The 22,721-nt window shown below is 41.7% G+C and overlaps 1 protein-coding gene across 2 annotated transcripts in view; it reads left to right on the top strand.

The window, feature by feature from the left end:
- Positions 1–1,058: 1,058 nt before the first annotated feature.
- The window catches only part of hrh1 (histamine receptor H1), a 40,270-nt gene continuing 18,607 nt past the window's right edge, over positions 1,059–22,721 (top strand). For both annotated transcript variants that reach the window (XM_068051851.1, XM_068051850.1), the window contains exon 1: positions 1,059–1,173. The gene's annotated coding sequence lies outside the window, so the exon portion shown is untranslated. The remainder of the gene's footprint in view (positions 1,174–22,721) is intronic.

Here is a 22,721-nt window from a genome sequence, read left to right as displayed (position 1 = left end):
GTTTATATTAAGTATACAAGGTAGTCTGTGAATTCTGTGTTAGGAAGTTAAACAGATGATATCTAACTGAAAGAATACTTGGTACTACATGTGACATGCTCCCAGGAAAGTTCAATAGGTACATTTCTTAACTTTCAATTATTACGTTTTGTGGATTTTGTACCCCATATTCTCCTGTGTATTTTCTTTCATAAAGGTCATCGGTCTGCAGCTCCAAGTATCTCAAGTGTTTCAAGATTTGGGGTGGCGCAGTGGTTAGCACCACAGCCTCACAGCACCAGCGACCCAGGTTCAGTTCTGGGTACTGCCTGTTCAGAGTATGCAAGTTCTCCCTGTGACCGTGTGGGTTTCTGCCAGGTGCTCTGGTTTCCTCCCACAGCCAAAGACTTGCAGGTTGATAGGTAAATTGGCCATTGTAAATTGCCCCTAGTTTAGGTAGGTGGTAGGAGAATTGAGGGAAGGTGGGGATGTGGTAGGAAATATGGGATTGATGTAGGATTAGTATAAATGGGTGGTTGATGGTTAGCACAGACTCGGTGGGCCAAAAGGCCTGTTTCAGTGCTGTATCTCTCTATGATTTGTCATAACCGCATTGAGTCAGCAGATGGGAATGATCATAGATCATTTACAAAATGCTGGGATGGAATTATTTCCTGTTACCTCTGAAGCTTTTGTTATCGCATGAAAATAAACAGTTGCATTCTGGTAAATTAATCAAAAGTATATATTTCCATAATGGCATTTTCTAAATATTCATTGGTAACTCGGAAGACTGCCTGGTTGTAAAGCAGTCGTTAATTTCCCACCTCCACATTGGCTACCGTGCATTAGGTATACTACCTAAAACAAATCTTTGTAACCCAGTGAAATATTAAAATCTATCCATTGCTATTTGAGATTAAGCGCCCTCTTTCATGTGGTTTATATGGAAAAGGAGAAGTGAGATACTGCCGTTGTATAAGAGCGGTATTATATCGTGTTTTTTCGAGGACTTACGGCACAGTGGAATACGGTAAACACTGCTCCACGTCTCCACGGTACAGAAATGAATTGTTTTGAATGGATGGAAGGAATTTCTGAAGGGAAATCTTACTAAAAGTGATTGGAGATTTGTGCACGTTTAGCTTATCTTTTCAGACATCTCGGAGGAAATCCTGAGCTGATTGTTTAAAGGTACGTAGTTTACAAATTTCTTTCTTATTATGCGCTAAATGTAAAACAAATGGACTGCAAAACAAAAACTGGTGCACATAATAGACAGGATTACAAATAATACAACGAACAACAATACATGGACTAATAGCACAACGATAATTTAAGAATCTGGTCTGTGGTTTTAAAACGGAACCACATTTATTGTGCAAAGTATCGAATATCAACAACAATAAAAGTTTGGCCGAAATTCAGTCAAAACAATTTTCGCAGTCTGACAACTGGAAATTATTTCCAATGTTATTAGTCAACACACTTAGTCCGCATTTTATAATTTAAAAAATGTTAAGCGCACAGAAAAAGATTTAGATAAAAAATAAGCTGAAGCCGTGTCTCTTTCTAATAAAACTGTTCCGACTGTGGAAAACACCTTACCTGAATGTGCTTAACAAGATGACAGTTTGTCATTTAACAAAAGATTAATGATAAAATGAGATAAATACAATTAATGGGAAAGTTGAAGATGAAATGCTGCCGGATAACATTTAGAAAAGGAACTACAGCCAAACAAAGCAATGGATGAAGTTGGAGGAAGTTGGAGGAAGGATGAAATGTGACCTTTCCATTTCTGCAGAGAAATTTCAGCAGAAAACTTGATTATTGCACATTTGTTGTAATTTTAATCCTTGAACATTCCATACCCGCATGCCTCTCCGAAATACACTGTATGTCAACTTTTTGGGAGTTGAGACTATGGATATATATTTTTGTGTCGTTTTACTAATGTGTAGCCTGTTTGTTATTACTTAAAAGTCAATTTTTAATGAGCCTTTCTTCTTTTTTTGGTCATTTTTAAAAAATTGGCAACCTTTGGTCAATTATGTTTGTTTTTCACTCAAGCCTTGAATTTCCTCTGTGGATGCAACCCGGAGCAAGCACCCAGCAAGATGTTAAATTCGTCCATCTGCACCGATTATGCTGATGTTAAATTGGGATAAAACGATAAAATCTCATTAGATTACACCGAAAAGTAAAATGAGTGCAAATTAGCCAGAATTAGCGAAAATAAACAAGGTCTAAGGAAAGCGCCAAACTCACACCCATTTATTTCTTCTTTAAATATGAAAGTTAAAGTTTCCACACACTTAATCATTCATGCAAATCGGCACAGTATGCTTTTGAACCTGCACAGGGCTAAAATGTGGCGAGTCCAAGAGACTTAGTAATTGGCAGGAAAAAAGACAGAGGCGCAAGGGGAGAGCCAACTGTGCAACAGCCCCGACAAACAAATTTCTCTGCAGCACCTGTGGAAGAGCCTGTCACTCTAGAATTGGCCTTTATAGCCACTCCAGGTGCTGCTTCACAAACCACTGACCACCTCCAGGCGCGTATCCATTGTCTCTCGAGATAAGGAGGCCCAAAAGAAGAAAGAATTAGGGAAGCTTTTCAATATTTAATGTGACTTTTTTTATTCGTTCAGGAGATGTGGGAATCGCTGGCTAGGCCAGCATTTATTGCCCATCTCTAATTGCCTTGAGAAGGTGGTGGTGAGCTGCCTTCTTGAACCGCTGCAGTCCTTGGGGTGTAGGTACACCCACAGTGCTGTTAGGAGGGGAGTTCCAGGATTTTGACCCAGCGAAGGGGTGATGATATAGTCCCAAGTCAGGATGGTGTGTGGCTTGGAGGGGAACTTGCAGGTGGTGGTGCTCCCATGCATCTACTGTCCTTGTCCTTCTCGGTGGTAGAGGTCGCAGGTGAGTTGCTGCAGTGCATATTATAGATGGTGCACATTGCTGCCACCAAATTTGTCTAGTACCATGGGAAGAAGAGCAAAGAGAGAGACTAAGGAGGGCTCTTTTCCCTCAACTCATGATGCATGAGTGCCAGCAACAGGCAGAACAAGAAGGTGAGGAAGCTCCAAATGATAACATCCAGGAACGGCCTTATTGAAGACGGGCACTGGCACGTCATCACATCCTCAGGACAAGGACAAATGACTGACAAATGTCAGAGAGGCAATGTTAGAGACACCTAAGGATGTCACATGAAATGGTCACAGAAATTTGTAGGATCCGGCTTCGGTGGGAATCCCATGCCGGTTGCTCTCAAGGTGACTGCTGCACTCAATTTTTCTGCTAGCAGTTCCTTCCAGTGATCCACGGTCACATATGTGGCATCTCGCAGTCTGCAACCCACAGGTGCAAAAAGGTGACCAATGCCCTTTTTCAACGTGCCAATGATTTCATCTACTTACCTGGAGATGAGGACAGCCAGGCAGCAAGGAGAACCTAATTAATGCACTTTTCAGCAACAATAAGCCGGATCATCAAGGAACATTGGGAGGAGAAACATAATTCCCCACAGAAATTCAGTTTTGCATGAAGTCTTATTCATGGCTGCAATCTTAACAAAGCATTGCTGCACTTTCATGTGATTGGCATTTGAAATCGTCTATGGGCTACGATGAATGCGACTACACACCACTGCAAGCAGTGTTGACTGATGACCCCAGAAAACAAAAATTAGGGATGTATTGGAAAAAGTTAATGATCAGCAATAGGAAAACAGCCATCATTGACGACTGAAGGCTCAAATTTCAATGAGAAATGGACACTGGACATTTTTTGAGATGATTTGCATCATTGCATTCTTGCCATAGGCCTCCAACATCTTTGTATCCATCTGAAACCAAGCAAAACAGTAACGAGTAACAGTAACATAATTTTAAATGCAATAAATATGTATTGATCAATCTTTTCTATTCTCACAATATGTACATCACTCATGCCACCTTTGTGCTCAAAACTATTTCAATTTCCTTTTTCTCCCACTACGTCAAAGTACTACACCAACATTAGCAGCTGAGGTGGAGGCAGATGCTCAGTGCGCTGCCCTGTTGCTGTGGATGACCGTAGTCGGCGTCCTCTTGGAGAATGAGGCCTGATGGTTCCCTCCTACTGGGCGTCTGCAGCAATGGTCCTTGAGTATCTCCGTGCGCTCGCTTGCTGGAGGTAGGGGGGGTCAATGTCGGGGGGGGGGGAGGGAGAGGACGAGATGCCACTTACCCTCGGGGTGTCCTGAGAGGAAGGCCCAGGGGCAGTTGACACATGCTCCTCCTCCATCTGTGTGCACAATGCACCTGCCTATCTCCCTGAGGGGAAGGAGCACCTGGAGGGAGGTCCAGGTTCCTTGTCCCCCTCTCGCTTAGACTGTGCTGCATGAAGCCCACGGCAACAGCGATGGAGTGCAGGTCAGATCGCATATGGCTTGAGTGCTCAACCAGACTCGCCACAGAGCTCGCCAGACTCTTGACTGAAGAAGCCATATGCTCAAATGCCTGGGACATTGCAAACTTAATGGCTTGCATGAACTCCTCCATGGCACACACAAAGCCATGCATGACCTCAGACATCTCTGAATTACTTTCCATATGGCTTTGCTGTACATCCAGCAGGCATCTTGTAGCTACAAACAGGATCATCATGAGTATGGGGCTGAGCAGGGGCCTGGTCCCCAGCAGTCCTCCGATTATCAGGGGACCCGGATGGCACATGTTCCCTCAGCTGCTGGGACGTGTCTGTGTCGAGAGCACCAGCTTGTGATCCAGATTCTAATCTTAACCCCCGCACTCACCCCCACCCCCCGCGAACTGTGTGGATGTATCTGTGCTAGCAGAGGTGGAAGAAGAGGCAGGTGATGGTGCACCCTCTGGGCCATTGGCTTCTTCTTCCACCTCAGAGGAGGATTCTTGGGCCACACGGCGTTCCATGACTTGAGTGTGGGCACCTGCAGTGGAGACACAAACAGAGGCACTTGAAGTATCTGATTCACAAGAGTTCACACAATTTCCTTTAGTGTCCACATATGGCTGCAAGAGTGGAAATGACACTTCACTCTTACGCATTGTGGCTGCTGCCTCGCCATCTCTGCTCGCCCTATCTCCCTCCTCTCTCACCAACTCTGACGCCTACTCCTCAGCAGTGGTCAGCACCCAGATGTCAGGGACCCTTCTCCCTTTCTAGCATGCTCACATTGGTTGTGACAGTCCAGATTTAATGACATGGCAAATGATGCATCACAACCATTGCATACATGCATCAATATTACTCATTCTGCAATTGCTTTTGCACGACACATCCAAGCACATAAACAATGCCAATCTTCATCTTGGCACCAAATTATTTAGTGAATGGCACAAAGGCAGCTCATGCATTCCACTGCATACCTTGTGTCCCCTCTGCCTTAAAGACACAGAGCCATGGAAGAAAACAAAGGAGCTGCTTCATCAAGAAAACATACACTCGCAGATCTGAGCAAGTCATTGATGTGCTTGCGGCGCTGAAACCATGTTCTGCATGTCACCCCACAGTTCGAGACTTCCTCTGCTACCTCTTTCCAGCTGCCTTGATGAAGCGGGTCTTTGCTCTCCATCTGCAGGGAAGAGGACCTCCTGCCTTTCCTTGACGGCCTGGAGGAGAACCTGCAGGGAGGCATCACTGAACTCTGGGGCTGGTCTCTGCCTACTGGTTGACATGAGACTCAATTTGGCTCCGGCGAAAATAAATGACGTGAAGTTGGTGGTGATTTTCACAAAATAAGGGAGGCAAAAATATTTGGAATTAAGTAAAAGCTTGAAGTTAGGTTAACCTGAAGATACTTAAATGAAAGGAAGGCTGATGATCCTTGAGGCTGCTAGCACAAAATCTGTTATACCTGTGGCAATCATGGTGCTTAGGGCAGTGACGGCAGATTCCACCAATAAAAGGCTGCCCCCACCGTAAGATCCCGTGTGTCCCCCGTGCCTGTCGCCGCATAGTTAATTTACATATCAAATTGTGTGTGAAACGGGAAATGCGGAGGAAATGGAAGTTACGCCAATTTCTGGTCCCATCATCGGGAACACTGCGGCTATCGTAAAATTCCCTCTTTGGGCTGAAGTTTATGTGCCCGCAGCCGATTTCGGTGGCGGGCAAAAAAAATGGCGGGCCGCCCTTGCGGTCCACATGTCACAGAGCTGCCACGATCCTAAGCACGGCGGCTCATTTAAATAGCCAGGCTGGGGTGCACCTCCCCGCCCCCCCTCCCGATCCTGTGGAGGGGGCGGGCTGTCCATCCCCAGCAATGATGTTAGCTGCCTGTGCGCAGGCACAGATAATCTTACCTCCCCCGCCTCCCTACCAGTGTGGCGCCTCGATTCCCAGACCGGGATCCAAAGGCGTGCGAGTGCCAGCCGCAGGGTCGAAGATTGCGGCAAGCCATCAGAAGGCGACGTAAGTTTATTTAAATTAGTTATTTTAATTGATTGGCATATTAAAATTGTGGTCCCATCGTCTAACGATGGGGAGGCCGCCGTGATGCCTTGCTGCCTTCGGGAGGACTGGACGGGCCCTCCTGGCGTCAAGGTCCGTGGCGGGTCTCATCTGGAGTCATCCTCAAGCGCCCTCCCCCTCACCCACCGCCACAGAACCCAACACCTGGAGGAGAACAAAATCCAGCCCTTTATGTCTGTCTTCACGGAGGAAGATACAAAAAACCTCTCAGAAATAGTAAAGAATTAAGGGACTAGTGAGAATGAGGAACTGAAATAAATTAATATGAGTAAAAAAGTAGTACTGGAGAAATTATTGGGACTGAAAATTGATAAATCCCCTGGACCTGATGATCTACATCCTAAATTGTTGAAAGAGGTGGCTGTAAAGATAATGGATGCGCTGGTGTTCATCTTCCAAAATTCTGTATATTCTGGCACAGTTCCTGAAGATTGGAAGGTTGCAAATGTAACCCCACTATTTAAGAAAGGAGGGAGAGAGAAAACGGGAAACTACAGACCTGTTAGCCTGACATCAGTAGAAGGGAAAATGCTAGAATTATATAAAGGAAATGATAACTGGACACTTAGAAAATAATGGTAGGATTGGGCAGAGTCAACATGGATTTATTAAAGGGAAATCATGTTTGACAAATTTGTTAGAGTTTTTTGAGGATGTAACCAGCAGAATAAATAAGGGGGAACCAGTGGATGTGGTGTATTTTGATTTCCAGAAGGCTTTTGATAAGGTCCCACACAGGAGGTTAGGAAGAAAAATTAGAGCACATGGGATTGGCATGGATTGAGAATTGATTAACGGACAGAAATCAGAGAGTAGGATTAAACGGGTCATTCTCAGTTTGGCGGGCTGTGACTATTGAGGAACTGCAAAGCCACAGCTGTTCTCAATCTGTGTCAATGATTTGGATGTGGGGACCAAATGTAATATTTCCAAGTTTGCTGATGACACAGAACTAGATGGGAATGTGAGTTGTGAGGAGGTTGCAAAGAGATTACAAGGGGCTAAGTGAATGGGCAAGAACATGGCAGCTAGAATATAATGTGAATAAATGTGAAGTGATCCACTTTTGTAGGAAAAACAGAAATCCAGAGTATTTCTTAAATGTTGAGAGGTTTGGAAGTGTTGCTGTCCAAAGGACCTTGGTGTCCTTGTTCATACGTCACTGAAAGCTAATATGCAGGTGCAGCAAGCAATTAGCAAGGCAAATAGTATGTTGGCTTTTATTGTGAAAGAATTTGAGTACAGGAGTAAAGAAATCTTGCTGCAATTGTATAGGGCCTTGGTGAAATCGCATCTGCGGTACTGTGTACAGTTTTGGTCTCCTTACCTTGCCATAGAAAGAGTGCAACGGAGATTCACCAGACTGATTCCTGGGATGGCAGAATTGTCCATGAGGAGAGATTGAGGAGACTGTGCCTGTATTGTCTAGAGTTTAGAAGAATGAGAGGTGATCTCATTGAAGCATACAAAATTCTTACAGGGCTCAACAGGGTTGACGCAGGAAGGATGTTTCCCCTGGCTGAGGGATGGGGGGAGTGGGTGGTGATGTCTAGAACCAGAGGACACAGTCTCACAATAAGGGACAGACCATTTAGGATTGAGCTGAGGGATTTCTTCACTTAGAGGGTGGTGAAGCTTTGGAATTCTCTACCCTAGAGGACTGTGGAGGCTCAGTCATTGAGTATATTCAAAACAAAAGATCGATAGATTTCTAGATATTAAAGGCATCAAGGGATATGGGGATAGTGCAGGAATATGGCGTTGAAGTAGATGATTAGCCATGATCTAGTTGAATGGCAGAGCAGGCTCAAGGGGTTGAATGGACTACATCCTATTTCCAATGTTCCTATATTGCTAATGCATTTTGCCATAAATACAGTCTGAAATTGGAGGTTTCAATGCATTTTGAAATAAATTGATGTGTAGGTCACAAAAATGTTAATATAAAATAGATAACTATCTCATCCAAAGTAAAATGTGGGTTTGTAAGAGTTAAAATAGAATGTAGTTCCAAATATTTTCCATTTCTGCCTCAGTTTGCACCTGAGACAACATTGGATGAGAAAACTTGATTTTAGCTAGCAAGTCCACTGATTTACTGTGACAGAATAAGTCAACATAAATTTTATTATATGTTGCAGGGTTTGTACCATTGTTTTAGGGATCATATCCTGCAATTCCAGCTGCTTCTATTTAGAACCACTGGTTTGTGGTGACTATAAAAATTGTATTTTTATTTCATTGAATTTCTAGGTTTAGCAGGATTATTCCTAGTGTTTTGGGGATCATATTCCATAATTATGCCCATTTTGTGACCTTGGCTATGTTACGACCGACTTCTCCTGTCAAAGCCCCCAATCAAAATATATGATTCTGATTGTGGTGGGAGAACCGCACTGATAATTCAATCCCATTGCTCCACAGATCACCTAACATACCATTTAAAACTTTCCAAATTAAAGAAAGACCCAGCAAAATTGTACCATCTATTAACCCCCGAATGAGGCTAACCAAACCAGGTGTCTTTAAATCAACAAATTAACTCTTTAATTAGAAGAACTAAATTCTTAAACACTATGAAGATATAAATAACGTTTAAAATAGAAAAAAATAGAGTCCTTGAAAATTTCCAGTCCAATGTTTCTTGAAGTCCTCACAGAATGTTGCACAGCTATCCGATGCAGAATAAAAGGTTCTTCCACAGTAGAACAGTCCGTAGTCTAACTCCGGCAGTAGGTGATGCTTTCCTTCTTCGGCGATGGATTTCAACAATTAACAACTTGCGAACACTTTCAATAGAATCAATCTGACTTTCAAGTTTTGAGGGATAAAAGATTGTCACAGTCCCACTTCCCTTTCTTCAATTTAAATTACCAGAGATCTCTGTTTTGGCTTGACATTTTTAGAATTTTGAGAGATAATAATAAACAGACTGAAATCCTATTCCTTAAGGTTAAATGGTTGAGAGCGCTTTTCTAGGTGCTGTCACCACAGCTGTCCGTCTGTGTCCTCTTAGAACAAGCTGTCTTCAACTAAAAAGCCAATTCAAAATTGAATTGTAACAAATGTATCGCTTAATATTCACGTCCAGTGGCTATATCTATGGTAACGAGAATGCACCCTTTGAATCGCAGTCTCCAAATGGCTGTTTCCAAGGCAATGAAAATGCACCTTCCTATAATTCCTGAAACTTGCTGGTTCTTAAAGGAATACTGACCCTTTGCAAGCCTTAAAGGCAAACTGCATCTTCCCGGAAAAAAAACTACAGGACCATGACAGCTATAAGATAACCATTTCATTTGGGCTTTTTCTCAGTATGCTTTTGAAGTGGTTATCTTGAAATTGAATTGAGTTTATAAATCTAAATATTTGCAGTCTTAATTTTCTGGTTTATAGCTGTAAGGAACAACAGGACACTGAACTTCTTATTTATTGAAGCACCGGTGTATCACTGTTATGTTTTCTGTAACTGGGGAAAGTTATTGCAGAGTTGAAGGAAGCATGAAAAGGTTTGGAGTGTTCAGTGATGAGTAACAAAATAATTGTTAAGTATTCCTTAAACTGGATATAAACATTAAAATTGATTTTAAAAATCACACAATCATATAAAAATGTTGCAGATGTATAAGTCTGGGAATGTGATTTACTGCACATGAGACAGACAGTCAGACAGTCAGACAGGATAAAGTTATACTCAAAAAGGAAGAATCTGGTGATGCAAAAGGTAATTGAGCCCTGTCTCAGGTTGTAAAATGAATCACATGCACCATTTCTTCATTTGCTTCTTGTCAATCGCCTATTCCCAACAAAATCACATCATAAACTAAATGTTCTACATACAGGCTGGTACTGGTGAAGCTCAATGGCCACCAGTGTTGGAAAATTGTGAGCATAGCACCTACTGTTATCTAATATGCATTGGTGGCAGAGCAGGTCCACACTGCCAGCATTTAGTCAGAAAAGTACAATTTAAAATGACATTGACTGTTACCAATGCAGCTCAACTTGGGTGAAATCACTCAACAGGCTTACAGTGACTTACACATATAAAGTGACCATTCCTTTTTAACTTATTAACCTTCAAACATCACTTGTAATAGTTACTTTGAATGATTAAACCATTGAATTCTGTTTTCCACTGGCTCTGGTCGAAACTGCAAGGAACTCAAATGATAAAGTTTGGTCACAACTACATTGTCAAGTCCATAGGAATGCACTACCTCAGGAAAACAGAATTTTTCAGTTAAGCTCTCTCTTCCAGTCAATTGAAAAATACTCCCTCTTTCTGTCATGTAGAACACAGGATCAGGATTAGGATATTCATCCCCTCAATTCTGTTTCATCATTCAGTTAAATCACGGCTCTGTATCTTAACTCCATCTACCCACCGTGGTTCCATATCCCAAGTGACATAATGTTGCCCAGATGAACATTTGAAGAACATAATTGCAGAGCTTAGTTACTCTATCTGAGGATATAAGCATACTGCTAAAGCTTTAATGAGAAGACTGCAGAAAGGTAAACACAAAATTGTATGTTATTTAATAGAAAGACATATTTTTAAAACAACAATGTTTTAATGTCAATCAAGTTGAAGGAATACCTCTATAAACGATTCAAGATTAACTCACTACATTTTATGAGATCAAGGGTTGCATTTTCATCTTAGCCACCTAGACATTAAGCTTTGTCTCTGGGTGGGGCATTGAGGGAAGATCTAGCAGGGGGTAGCCCAGACCAGGACAGAATACACCTGATTTTCCCTCCATTTAAATTAATGGAATGAAAATTAAGCAAGTTCTGTAGCTGGTTTGTGATCATCCCCACCCAATTCTCCTCTCTCTGTTCCATCCAGGCAGTAAAGGCAAAAATATATCTAGAGTGTGGTACAATCTTATAATGCAGCCATAATCTAGTTACTGAATAAATCCTTCTGTGTAAATCACCTGCATCCCATATAGTGCTGCTTCTTAGAAAATCCTAAACTTTTGAACCATTGGATCATTCGGCGATGAACTTTGACAACTCTGTGGGAGTAAAACTTAGTTTGAATGGTTTTCAGTGACACACCCTCAAGTTTAAATGTTTGGCATCTATTTAAAAATGTTGGTTTCTTTAACTTCCCTAATGAAAACCTTTCAATCCGTTTAAAGCTGACATTTAGTTTCCTGTTTTTGTTTCCAGCCTTTCAACACAAAGCATGACCAAGAGACCTTAGCAACCCCATTTGCTGCACCATATTACTTAAAAGCATTTACTTCAAATCCCGCTTGTCACTACATTCCTACTTTGTTGGATCATAGAGGAGCCAAGTTGATCCAAACTATTTCTGCCATAAACATTCCCAATAAGAACTTACATTTATATAATGTCTTTAATTCGGGGGAGGGGGGGGGGGTGGTAAACAGACACGTATTGTGATTTTCACAGGGGTGCTCCCTTAATTGGCTTGGAGACAGGTTTGCCATCCAATTAAAGATGTTGGGAGGGCTCTTGAAGCTGGAGGGCCAATCAGAGGTCTTTCAGCTTGAAAGGCGCAGCAAGCTGTAATGGAAGGTAAGTAAGAGAGAGGGTGCTTCAAGATGGAGGTGCCCTCTCTTCAACTTTATAAAATCTTTAATTAAAAAATAGGTTTTGTAGCCAGGCCACCACTGTGGGGTGGGGTTCGATGGCAGGGAGGGGAGCCCTCCGCAGGGCGGCTTGTGGCTGCTGCAGCACCCAGGATAGGCAAGGAATGCCTCTAGGCACCTAAACTGGCCTCCACTGCCTACGGGAGCCTGGAGGCCAACTGGAAAATTCCTCTTAATGAGCCTGATCAGCTACCCATGCATTCAGGCGGGTAGCTCTGCTGGCCCCCAATCCCACCTCTGTAAAGATGGCCCAGAAGTGGGATGGAGCCAAGGAACTGGCATGCCAGCTGGTGGGGCTACTTTTAGTTCCCGCCCGCCTCCAATCCCAGCCACGGTGGAGGCTGAAAATCGAGCCCGGTATCTCTGTTAATGTAGTGCTTCCTCATTACTGCATTAAAATGTCAGCCATGATTATGTGTTAATGGCTGGAGTGGGGCTTTTGGATAATGCACTGCCATGAACACTGTACCATTGTGTTCAGGCTGACTATCAGTGCTGTATTGAGAGCTCAATCTAATTAGAAAATAAGCTCCACTACAGATGTTATTCAAAATTTTCATTTTTCTGTTCCAAATGTTTCTCAGCTGTTTCTTACAGCTCTCATTACAGCATTCTTTGCTCAGATTTTTAAGTCAGCTGGGTTAGAGTGTTATGTTACTCTGCAAGAAATTATATATTAATACTCTTGATTTCCTGTACTGATAACATCAAGCTCTATGTAGCCAGTTGCATAAATTAATAATAGTTCTCATGCTAATTTGTGAAAATCCAACGGAATATGGGTTTTAATGTGAATATATAAGAAAAATGCACATTAGCATCAGGAAATATGAAAAGTGCACAACCATCAGATGCCATTTAACAAAAGGGTAAAGAACTTTATTTTCCACTTTTCTATCTATTGAAAGTAATTCAGCTCTTTCACAATGTTTGGCCCCACAATAGACCTATTCCATCTGACAAATTTGTCAATACTGAATGGTGAATTAAAATTCTTTTTACTGATTCCTAAAAATGGTCCAGATTGTGATCAATTACAGTCAATTTTACATACTATAAATGGATAGCTGATGCAATGTTTTAAAAAAAAAATCCAAACCATTTACTCTTGATTCAGAAGTATTCTTACTACTATTATATAAAGGTCCGGTTATAACTAAATATCTGGTTTGTCCTGACCTGTTGCATTTGATAGAATCTGACTGCAGTCACGAATCAGTGCAATCTTAAACGACTTGTTTAATGTAAGTTATATTCCAAATCTTGGAGCACCATATGCAAAACTACAACCACCCACACACTGTTAGCAACCCACTATAGATTGAACTTCAAAATGTTATTCAGCAATGGAAAAATATTGCTTGTTTATAATTTTAAACACATTACAGATATAGTTATTTAAACAGATTTAATTTAACACTTGCCCTGCAGAATAAAGAAAATTTCTTTCATTAATAATGTCATGATTGGTATAATTGTAAATATGAGTAGATTTGAAATTGAAATTTTCAAGTCTGAAATTAAGCTTTTCTGAAATTTAATCCGGAGCCTGAACTCCACTGTTAAAACTATGATATACAATTCAAAATGACATTGGTCTGGATTATACAGAGCCTCGACATTGTAATCCGTGGTGGGGGGACATGAAGATGACCCTGGATGAGGTCCACCACTGCCTTCAACGCCAGCAGGATTGATATTGCCTGTGGCGAGACCTCGTGGTGGCCCCCCTGCCGCTGGGCAATGGGAGCGCAATAAGCATATTCAAATTAATAAAATTAATACATTTACATATACTCACCTGTGATCTTGAGGGCCCACCGCGATCTTCACCCCGGCGGTTGGCACTGCCGCGCCTTCGGATATCTGTCCGGTGAAATGAGGCACAACTCTGGTGGGGAGGTGGGAGGAAGCAAGTTTCTCAGTGCCGGGATGGGGTGGAGAATGGGGTCAAATTAGCATCATGGGTGTAGGGAATGGTGGAAAGAGTTATAGTTTAAAGTTTGTGCAGTTGTGGGGGGTGTGGGGAACGATCAGATAGTAAATGTAAGTGTTTGGCGAGGGGAAGGGCAAATAATTAATTTAATTTTTATTGGGGGTGGGAGAGGGGCAAAAGGGATGTATTTATTTAACTTCATTAACTCTTTCTTTAAATATTTAAATTTCATGGTAGGGCTCTTTGCCCTTTAAAAATGGTGTCAGTGCCTGCGCACGGGCAGCAGACACCATTGCCAGGGATGGATAGCCCACTCCCTCCATTTGAACGGGGTGGAGGGAGGGGACGGCCCGCTCCAGCTATTTAATTGATTTGCCGTGCTAGGAATCGCGGCAGCTCTTTTTCGCGTGTAGCTCATTTTGCCCGCCGCCAAGTATCCAGCCTATTGACTCTTACCAGTGCAGCTCAACTTGAGTTAAATCATTCAACAGGCTTACAGAGAGACTTCACCTGTACTAAACCATATGATCTGCAGGCAAATAAAGAACTAAAAAATAAAATTCCAATGTGTTTTGCAGGTACCACTTAGTAGCACCAAAAAGATTTTCCCCAGAACAGCTATCAAAGGTTGTTAAATACAGCTGTTACATCTACCTCTGAAAGATCAAAGAATTCAGCAGTAATTGCAGTACTCATAGTGTCACGCCTTGGTGGTGATCTGCCCAAGGGCAGGTCCTCTTCTCTTTTTTTTCTACCCAGGAGAGTTGAGCATGACTAGGGGAAGAGGGTGTATGCAGTGGTTTCCCATTGCTTTCCTCAGACTGGAACGGGAATTGAACGCATTGTTGATGTTGTTCTGAGCCACTCACTAGCCATCTAGCCAACTGAGCTATCCAGTTCCCCACACCCTTGGTAGAATCTTCGTATTTAATGATCTTGGTAAGATAACCCTTTTTCCCCTTAACATGTTTTGGGGTTGAAAGATAAAGGCTGCCTATGCTGGGCAATGGAGCATTTTGTACATTACTCTTAAATCTGCTGTGCAGTTTGTACATTCAAGTGCATTTTTATGAGCTGTAAAGTTGTGACTATGTCCTATACATTAATGCAGGGTGGAACCTTTATCAGCTGGCCATCATCCAGATCCAGCATTTGTCAAGAACTGTACTTTGCATTTTACTGGTTTTACTTTATTTGAACTGAATACATTTAGAAAGAGATACATTTAGATAAAAAAGCAAGATCGGAAACAGCAAGGTGCATCATGAGCCAAGAGAACCAGATTTGTATTTTTGATCAGTTAGCACAGTAAAATTCAGTGAATAGTTTCATGTATATCCTCAATAATCTACAGTAATAAGTGCCTCCTGAGAAATACTGGAAATTGTATCAGCATAATTTACTGTTCTGATTCTTTTTTTTAAATTACATGAAACCATATTAAAAGAAATTGGGAAAGATCAAAGAAATGGATTAGACTAAATAATAATAAAAATACTTTTATTTATAGAGCATCTTTAACATCGAAAAATGTTCCAAGGCGCTTCACAGGGGTTTGAGGTAAAATGGACGCCAAGCCAAAGAAGAAATATTAGGAAGCATGACCAAAACCTTCATCAAAGAGGGGGTTTTAAGCAGGGTCTTCAAGAAGGCGAGAGGAATAGAGAGAGGCAGTTTAAAGATGGAATCCCAGAGTGTAGGAGTGAGGAGACTGAAGGCATGACTGGTAATGGCTGGGTGGGGAGGGGTTGCACAAAAGGCCAGAGTCAAAAGATAGAGTCCTTGGGGGAAGAGGGGAAGCGAGAGTCTGGAGAAGGTTAAAAGCCTCAGCACCACTGAATTCAGCTAGAAGACAGCCAAATCACCAAACAACAGACTCTATACCCCTTTTCTCTATGGATTCTAACTCAACCAATCTACCTCTCCCCACTCTGTTAACCTATTATAGGGGAGGTGGCGGCGTAGTGGTAATGTCATTAGACTAGTAACCCAGAGCCCCAGGCTAATGCTCTGGGGACATGGATTTGAATCCCACCATGGCAAATTAACAATTAACAAATTTGGAATTAAAGGCTAGTCTAATGGTGGCCATGAAACCATTGTCAATTGTTGTAAAAACCCAGTTCATTAATGTCCTTTAGGGAAGGAAATCTGCTGTCCTTGTCTGGTCTACATGTGACTCCAGACCCACAGCAATGTGGTTGACTTTTAACTGCCCTCTGAAATGGCTGAGCAAGCCATTCAGTTGTCAAGGACACTTAGGAATGGGCAACAAATGCTGGCCTTGCCAGTGATGCCCACATCCCATTCTAGCTGAATTCAGTGGTCCTGAGGCTTTTAGTTTAAAGAGGTAGATGACTGGTTTGGTGGGTCTCTTGGAGACAGCGATGCAGATGCTTTCCTCCAACGAGGTTTCTGACTGTAGCTGGAGTATGCAAAGATGATCAGTCAACAGGCAGGATTTGAAAGCTTTCAAGCTGTATGGAGAGAGAGAGAGAGAGAGAGAGAGAGACCCCCCCCCCCCCCCACTCAGGTCTGCACGTGTCAGAATCCAGAAGCTTCTCCTCTCTGATGCAGAAAGACATTACGTCTCCCTCCTCACAAGCCTTGCAATGTAGGATATAGTGTTGTAAAAAGAAAACTCTAGTGTGAGTGAAAGTTGGCACTAGTTTATTATTTTCATTAGTTCAGTTTAGGTACAATAAAGTTAACCTTTTTCTTTGTTAAGCTCAAGAAAACCTGTCCAATTGGTTCTTGTTATGGTCGTAGCAAGTAAATAATCAAACACCTATTGAATTGGCCAGTACATTCAGTTTAAGAAAGAATTAAACCTGTTGTGGTCAAACAAGGAGAAGGAAAAGAGGGAATCCTTTTGACCCCTCCTCACTTGACCGTAACAGGATTTAAATACAAGCATGAGATAGCTCTGATGCAGAATTAAGATGTCACAATTTCTATGAAGATATTTTAAGCAAGAAAACTGGTATTTTCAGGCGACAGTTGCTACAGAAAAATTTTGATCAATTAACTGACTGATTCTGTTATAACATTATAGTATGCATTACTTTGGTGGATATATTGAAAATGTATCATATCCATTATTCCTCCTAAAGCCTTTGAATGCATGTCCTTAATGTAGCCAAATAAGCGTTTCTACGAAGTAATTTCAAGTTGGTTTAATATAAGAGCATAATAACACAATAGGAGCAGGACTAGATCATTCAGCCCTTCAAGCCTGCTCCATCATTTAATAAGATCATGGCTGCTCTTTGACCTCAACTTCCCACATTATCCACATTTTCCTCGATACCCTTAGTATCCAAAAGTTTAAGAATCTCTAACTTGAACTGAGCACCCACAACCCTATCAGATAGCGAATTCCAAAGATTCACCTCTGAATGAAGTAATTTCTCCTCATTTCAGTCCTAAATGGCTGGCCTCTTATTTTGAGACTGTGACCCCTAGTTCTAGGCTCCCTCGTCAGGGGAAACAGCCTCCCAGAATCTACCCTGTTAAGGCTGTTAAGAATTATATATTTTTCAATGAGATTACCACTCATTCTTCCAAACTCTAGGGAATATAGGCATCATCCACTCAATCTCCCCCTCATAGGACAATTCCCTCATCCCAGGAATCAGTCTAGTGAACCACTGATGCACTCCATCTAAGGTAAGTACATCCTTCCAAAACTGTACACAGTACTCCAGGTATGATCTCACCAAGGCCTTACATAATTCAGTAAGACTTCTTTACTCTTATGCACCAATCCCTTCGTAATAAAGGCTAACATGCCATTTGCCTTCCAAAACGATTGCTGTACCTGCACATTAACTTCCTGTGATGTGTGCACAAGGGCACCCAGGTCCCTCTAATATCATCATTTCCCAGTCTATTACCTCTTAAAATAATTATGCTTTTCTATTTTTCGACCAAAGTGGTTAATGTCACATATCTCCACATTATATTCCATCTGCCATATTCTTGCCCACTCACTTAACTTGTCTATATCCCTTTGCAGCCTCTTTGCAGCCTCTTTGCATCCTCTTGGATGTATTACACATATTCCCTTCATCTAAGTTCGCGATGTAGATTGTAAATAGCTGAGGCCCAAGCACTGATTCTTGTGGTACCCTGCTAGTTGCAGCCTGCCAACCCAAAAAATGACCGGATTATTCCTACTTCATGTTATCTGTCTGTTAACCAATCCACAATCCATGTTAATCTTTTACCCATAATCCCATGTGTCCTAATTTTGTTGTAATAACTTCTCATGTGGCACCTTATCGAAATCTTTTTGAAAACCCAAATAAACTACATCCACTCTGCTGGTTACAACCACAAAAACTCGAATAGATTGTCAAACATGACTTCACTTTCATAAAGTTCCGAAGGAGGGTCACTGACCCGAAACGTTAACTCTGCTTCTCTTTCCACAGATGCTGCCAGACCTGCTGAGTGGTTCCAGCATTTATTGTTTTTATTTCACTTTCATAAATCTGTGTTGATTCTGCCCAATCATATCATGATTTTCTAAATAGCCTGTTATCACATCCCGAATAATAGATTCCAGCATTTTCCTTACTATTGATGTCAGGCTAACTGGTTTATAGTTCCCTGTTTTCTCTTTCTCCCCTTTCTTGAACAGTGGGTTTATGTTTTCTACCTTCCAATCCACAGGGACCATTCTAAAATCTAGGAAATTCTGGAAGATGAAAACCAATCCAGCCACCATCACTGAAGGCATTTCTTTTAAACCCCTAGGAAGGAGGCCATCAGGTCTCAGGGATTTCTTGGTTTTTAGTACCATTAATTTCTCCAGTACTATTTCTTTAACAATACTAATTTCTTTAGGTTCCTCATTATCATTGGTTCCCCACTATTTCCGAAATGTCTTTTGTGCCTTCTACTTTGAAGATAGTTACAAAGTATTTGTTTATTGTCTCTGCCATTTCCTTATTCCCCATTATAATTTCTCCTGTCTTTATCTCTATGGAATCCACATTTACTTTTGCTAATCTCTTCCTTTTTATAAAACTCTAGAAGCTTTTACAATCTATTTTTAGGTCTCTTGTTGGTTTACCTGCATATGCTATTTGCTCTCCATCAATTTCTTGGTCATCTTTTGCTGAATTCTAAAAGCCACCCAATCTTCAGGCTTACGACTCATCTTGGCAACATTTTAAGGCTCTTCCTTTAATCTGATACTATCTTTACCTTCTCTTGTTAACCATGGTTGGACCACTTTTCTGCTGGGATTTTATTCTTAAGGGAATGTATATTCATTATGAATTATTTCTTTCAATGTTTGCCATTGCTTATGTACCATTATATCTTTCAATCTAGTTTCCAAACCTACCTTAGCTCTCCCCCTCATAACTACATAGTTTGCTTTGTTCAGATTTAAGACCCTAATTTCGTACTTAACTAAATCACTATTAACATCAATATATAATTCTATCATATTATGAGCACTCTCCTCAGAAGCTCCTTTACTATAAGGTTATTAGAAATCATAGACTCATAGAAATTTACAGCATGGAAGGTGGCCATTTGGCCTATCATGTCTGTAGCAGCTGACAAATAGCCAATGGCCTAATCCTATTTTCTGGCTCTTGGACTGTAGCCATATAGGTTACGGGACTTCAAGTGCATATCCAAGTACTTTTTAAATGTCTTGAGGGTTTCTGCCTCTAGCACCATTTCAGGCAGTGATTTCCAGATCCCCAACACCCTCTGAGTGAAAGAATTTCCTCTCGAATCCCCTCTAAACGTCCTACTTCTTACCATAAATCTATCACCCCTGGTTATGGAATGCTCAATCAAGGGGAATAGGGCCTTTATATCCACTCTATCTAGACTCTTCATAATTTTATACACTTCAGTTAGGTCTCCCCTCAGCCTCCTCTGTTCCAAAGAAAACAACCCTAGCCTATCCAATCTTACTTCAAACCTAAAATTCTCCAGTCCAGGTAACATCCTCGTAAATCTCCTTTGTATCCTCTCTAGTGCAATCACATCTTTCCTATAATGCGATGAGCAGAACTGCACACAGTACTCAACCTGTGGCCTAACTAGTGTTTTATACAGTTCCAGCATAACCTTACAGCTCTTATATTCTATGCTTCAGCTAATAAAGCTAAGTATCCTGTAAGCATTTTTGACCACCTTATCTACTTGTCCAGCCACCTTCTGAGATCTGTGGTCACCCACTCCAAGGTCTCTCTGTTCCTCTATACTTCTCAGTATCCTACCATTTATTATGTATTCCCTTGTCTTGTTAGCCTTCCCCAAATGCATTACCTCACACTTCTCCATGCCACTATTCTGCCCACCTGACATATTTTTCTGCAGTCTACAACTTTCTTCATTATCAACCACACGGCCAATTTTTGTATCATCTGCCAACTTCTTAATCATGCCCCCCAGGACCAGAAAACTTTAAAGTACCTGTACTAATTTTATAGCTTAACTAGTTAAACTAATTAATAAAGTTTCAGTCATGCTAAGTATAACAGTAAGAGTATTAGCACAGAGCAGGACTAGAGGCATTAATAAAATTAATAGTTTATACAAATTGTTAACTAATTTCTAAAAAAGAGAATAGAGATTGTTTTCTTAGATCATGGATCGGCAGCGGAGACCTGTTGCTTGCAGTTCCTGCATCATGTGCAAATTTCAAGATACTTCATGTGTCTTGGGGGAACATGTGTGTAGGAAGTGTCTCAAGCTGCATGAGCTTGAGCTCAGGATTTCCAAGCTTGAGGGGCAGCTGGAGTCACTGCGGAGCATCAAGGAAGATGAGAATTTCCTGGAACATATGTTCCAGGAGGTGGTCATCTCCCAGGCAGTGAGAGATCAGAAGAGTAGGAAGAGGCAGGAGGAGCAGATGTCTTCGGGGTGTGTGCCACTCTCAAACCGCTAGTCAGCTTTGAAGACTGCTGGGAGTGATGACATTTTGAAGGAGTGCAGTCCAGACCATGACACAAGGGGAAAGGAACCGTACAGAAGGGAACAGCAAAGAATAGAAATGCAGTCATTATAGGAGATTCCATAGTTGGGGGGAGGCGGGGGGGGGGAACAGACAGACAATTCTATAACAATTATTGTGAGTCCCGCATGCTGCGTTGCCTCACTGGTGCCAGGGTAAAGGACATCACAGAGAGGGTGCAGAATATTCTCCAGGGGAAGAGAGTAATCCAGAAATTGTGGTACACATCGGTAACAACAACATAGAGAGAGTAGTTATTGAGGTCCTATGGTAAGATTTTCAGGAACTAGGGCGGAAGTTAAAAAGAAGGATCGTGAAGGTAGTAATCTCTGGATTACACCCAGTGCCACACGCTAGTGAGAGTAGAAATAGGAAGATAGGGAGGATCAATGTGCAGCTTGAGGCATGGTGCATGAGGGAGAGCTTCAGATTCTTGGGATATTGGGACCACCTCTGGGGCAGGAGGCACCTATTCAAATGTGATGGGTTGCACCTCAGCAGGACTGGGACCAATGTCCTTGGAGGGAGGTTTGTTAATGTGACTTGGGAGAGTTTAAACTAAACTGGCAGGAGGATGGGCACCAGCATATAGAAGTAGAAGAGAGGAATAAGGTGCATAAGGGAGTGCGAGTGTTACATAGTACTAGTGAAGGAAGTAGTACCATATTAGATAGGAGCAGACTAAGAAAGACTATGATGAGTACAAAGACAGGTTTACAATGTATGTATGCAAATGCACAAAGTGTGGTAAATAATATTGGTGAGCAACAAGCACAAATAGTCATGTGTTGTGTAGAATATGATGTGGTGGCAATAACGGAAATGTGGCTTAAAAATGGTGAGGACTGGGCGCTTAATATTCAAGGATACAAAGTGTTCAGAAAAGATAGGGAAGGAAAAAAAGGGAGGTGGGGTGCCAGTACTGATTAGGGAAGAAATTGTAGTTTTGGAAAGAGAGGATGTCTTTGAGGGGGTAATGGAGAATCCATTTGGTTTGAGTTGAGAACCAAAAAGGGTATGATTATGCTATTGGGGGTACTCTATAGGCGTCCAAATAATGAGAGAGATAGAGGAGCAAATCTGCAGGGAAATCACAGAGATGTGCAAGAAATACAGAGTGGTGATATTGGAGGACTTTAATTACCCAAATATTGTTTGTGATAATGTTAGAGTAAAGGGTAAGGAGGGGGAAGAATTTCTTAAATGTGTTCAGGAGAACTTCCTTGACCAGTATGTTTTCGGTCCAACTAGGAAGGTGGCATTGCTGGATCTAGTGCTGAATGAAGTGGACCAAGTGGCTGTGGGGGAGCACTTGGGTAAGAGTGATGATAAGGTTTAGACTAGTAATGGAGAACAGCAAGGAACAATCTAAAGTAGAACGTCTAAATTGGAAGAAGACTAACTTCAATGGGATGAGAGGGGATCTAGCCGGGGTAAAATAGAATCAAAAATAGACAGAAAAAATGGTAATGGAATGACAGGTGATCTTTACGGAGGTGATGTTTCAGTACAGGATAGGTACATTCCAATAAGGGAGAAAGGTAATGAACCAAAGCCAGGGCTCCTTGGATGACGAAAGAGATAGAGAATAGATGAAAAAAAAAAGGATGTATGACGCATGACAGGTGAATTCTTCAAGTGAGAACCAGGCCAAATACCATAAGTTGAGAGGGGAAGTGAAGAGG

The sequence above is a fragment of the Heterodontus francisci genome, chromosome 19 (genome assembly GCF_036365525.1).
Source record: "Heterodontus francisci isolate sHetFra1 chromosome 19, sHetFra1.hap1, whole genome shotgun sequence".
Taxonomy (NCBI): Eukaryota; Metazoa; Chordata; class Chondrichthyes; order Heterodontiformes; family Heterodontidae; genus Heterodontus; species Heterodontus francisci.
The sequence above is the reverse complement of the archived record's forward strand: the minus strand, read 5'-3'. Positions and strand labels throughout refer to the sequence as shown.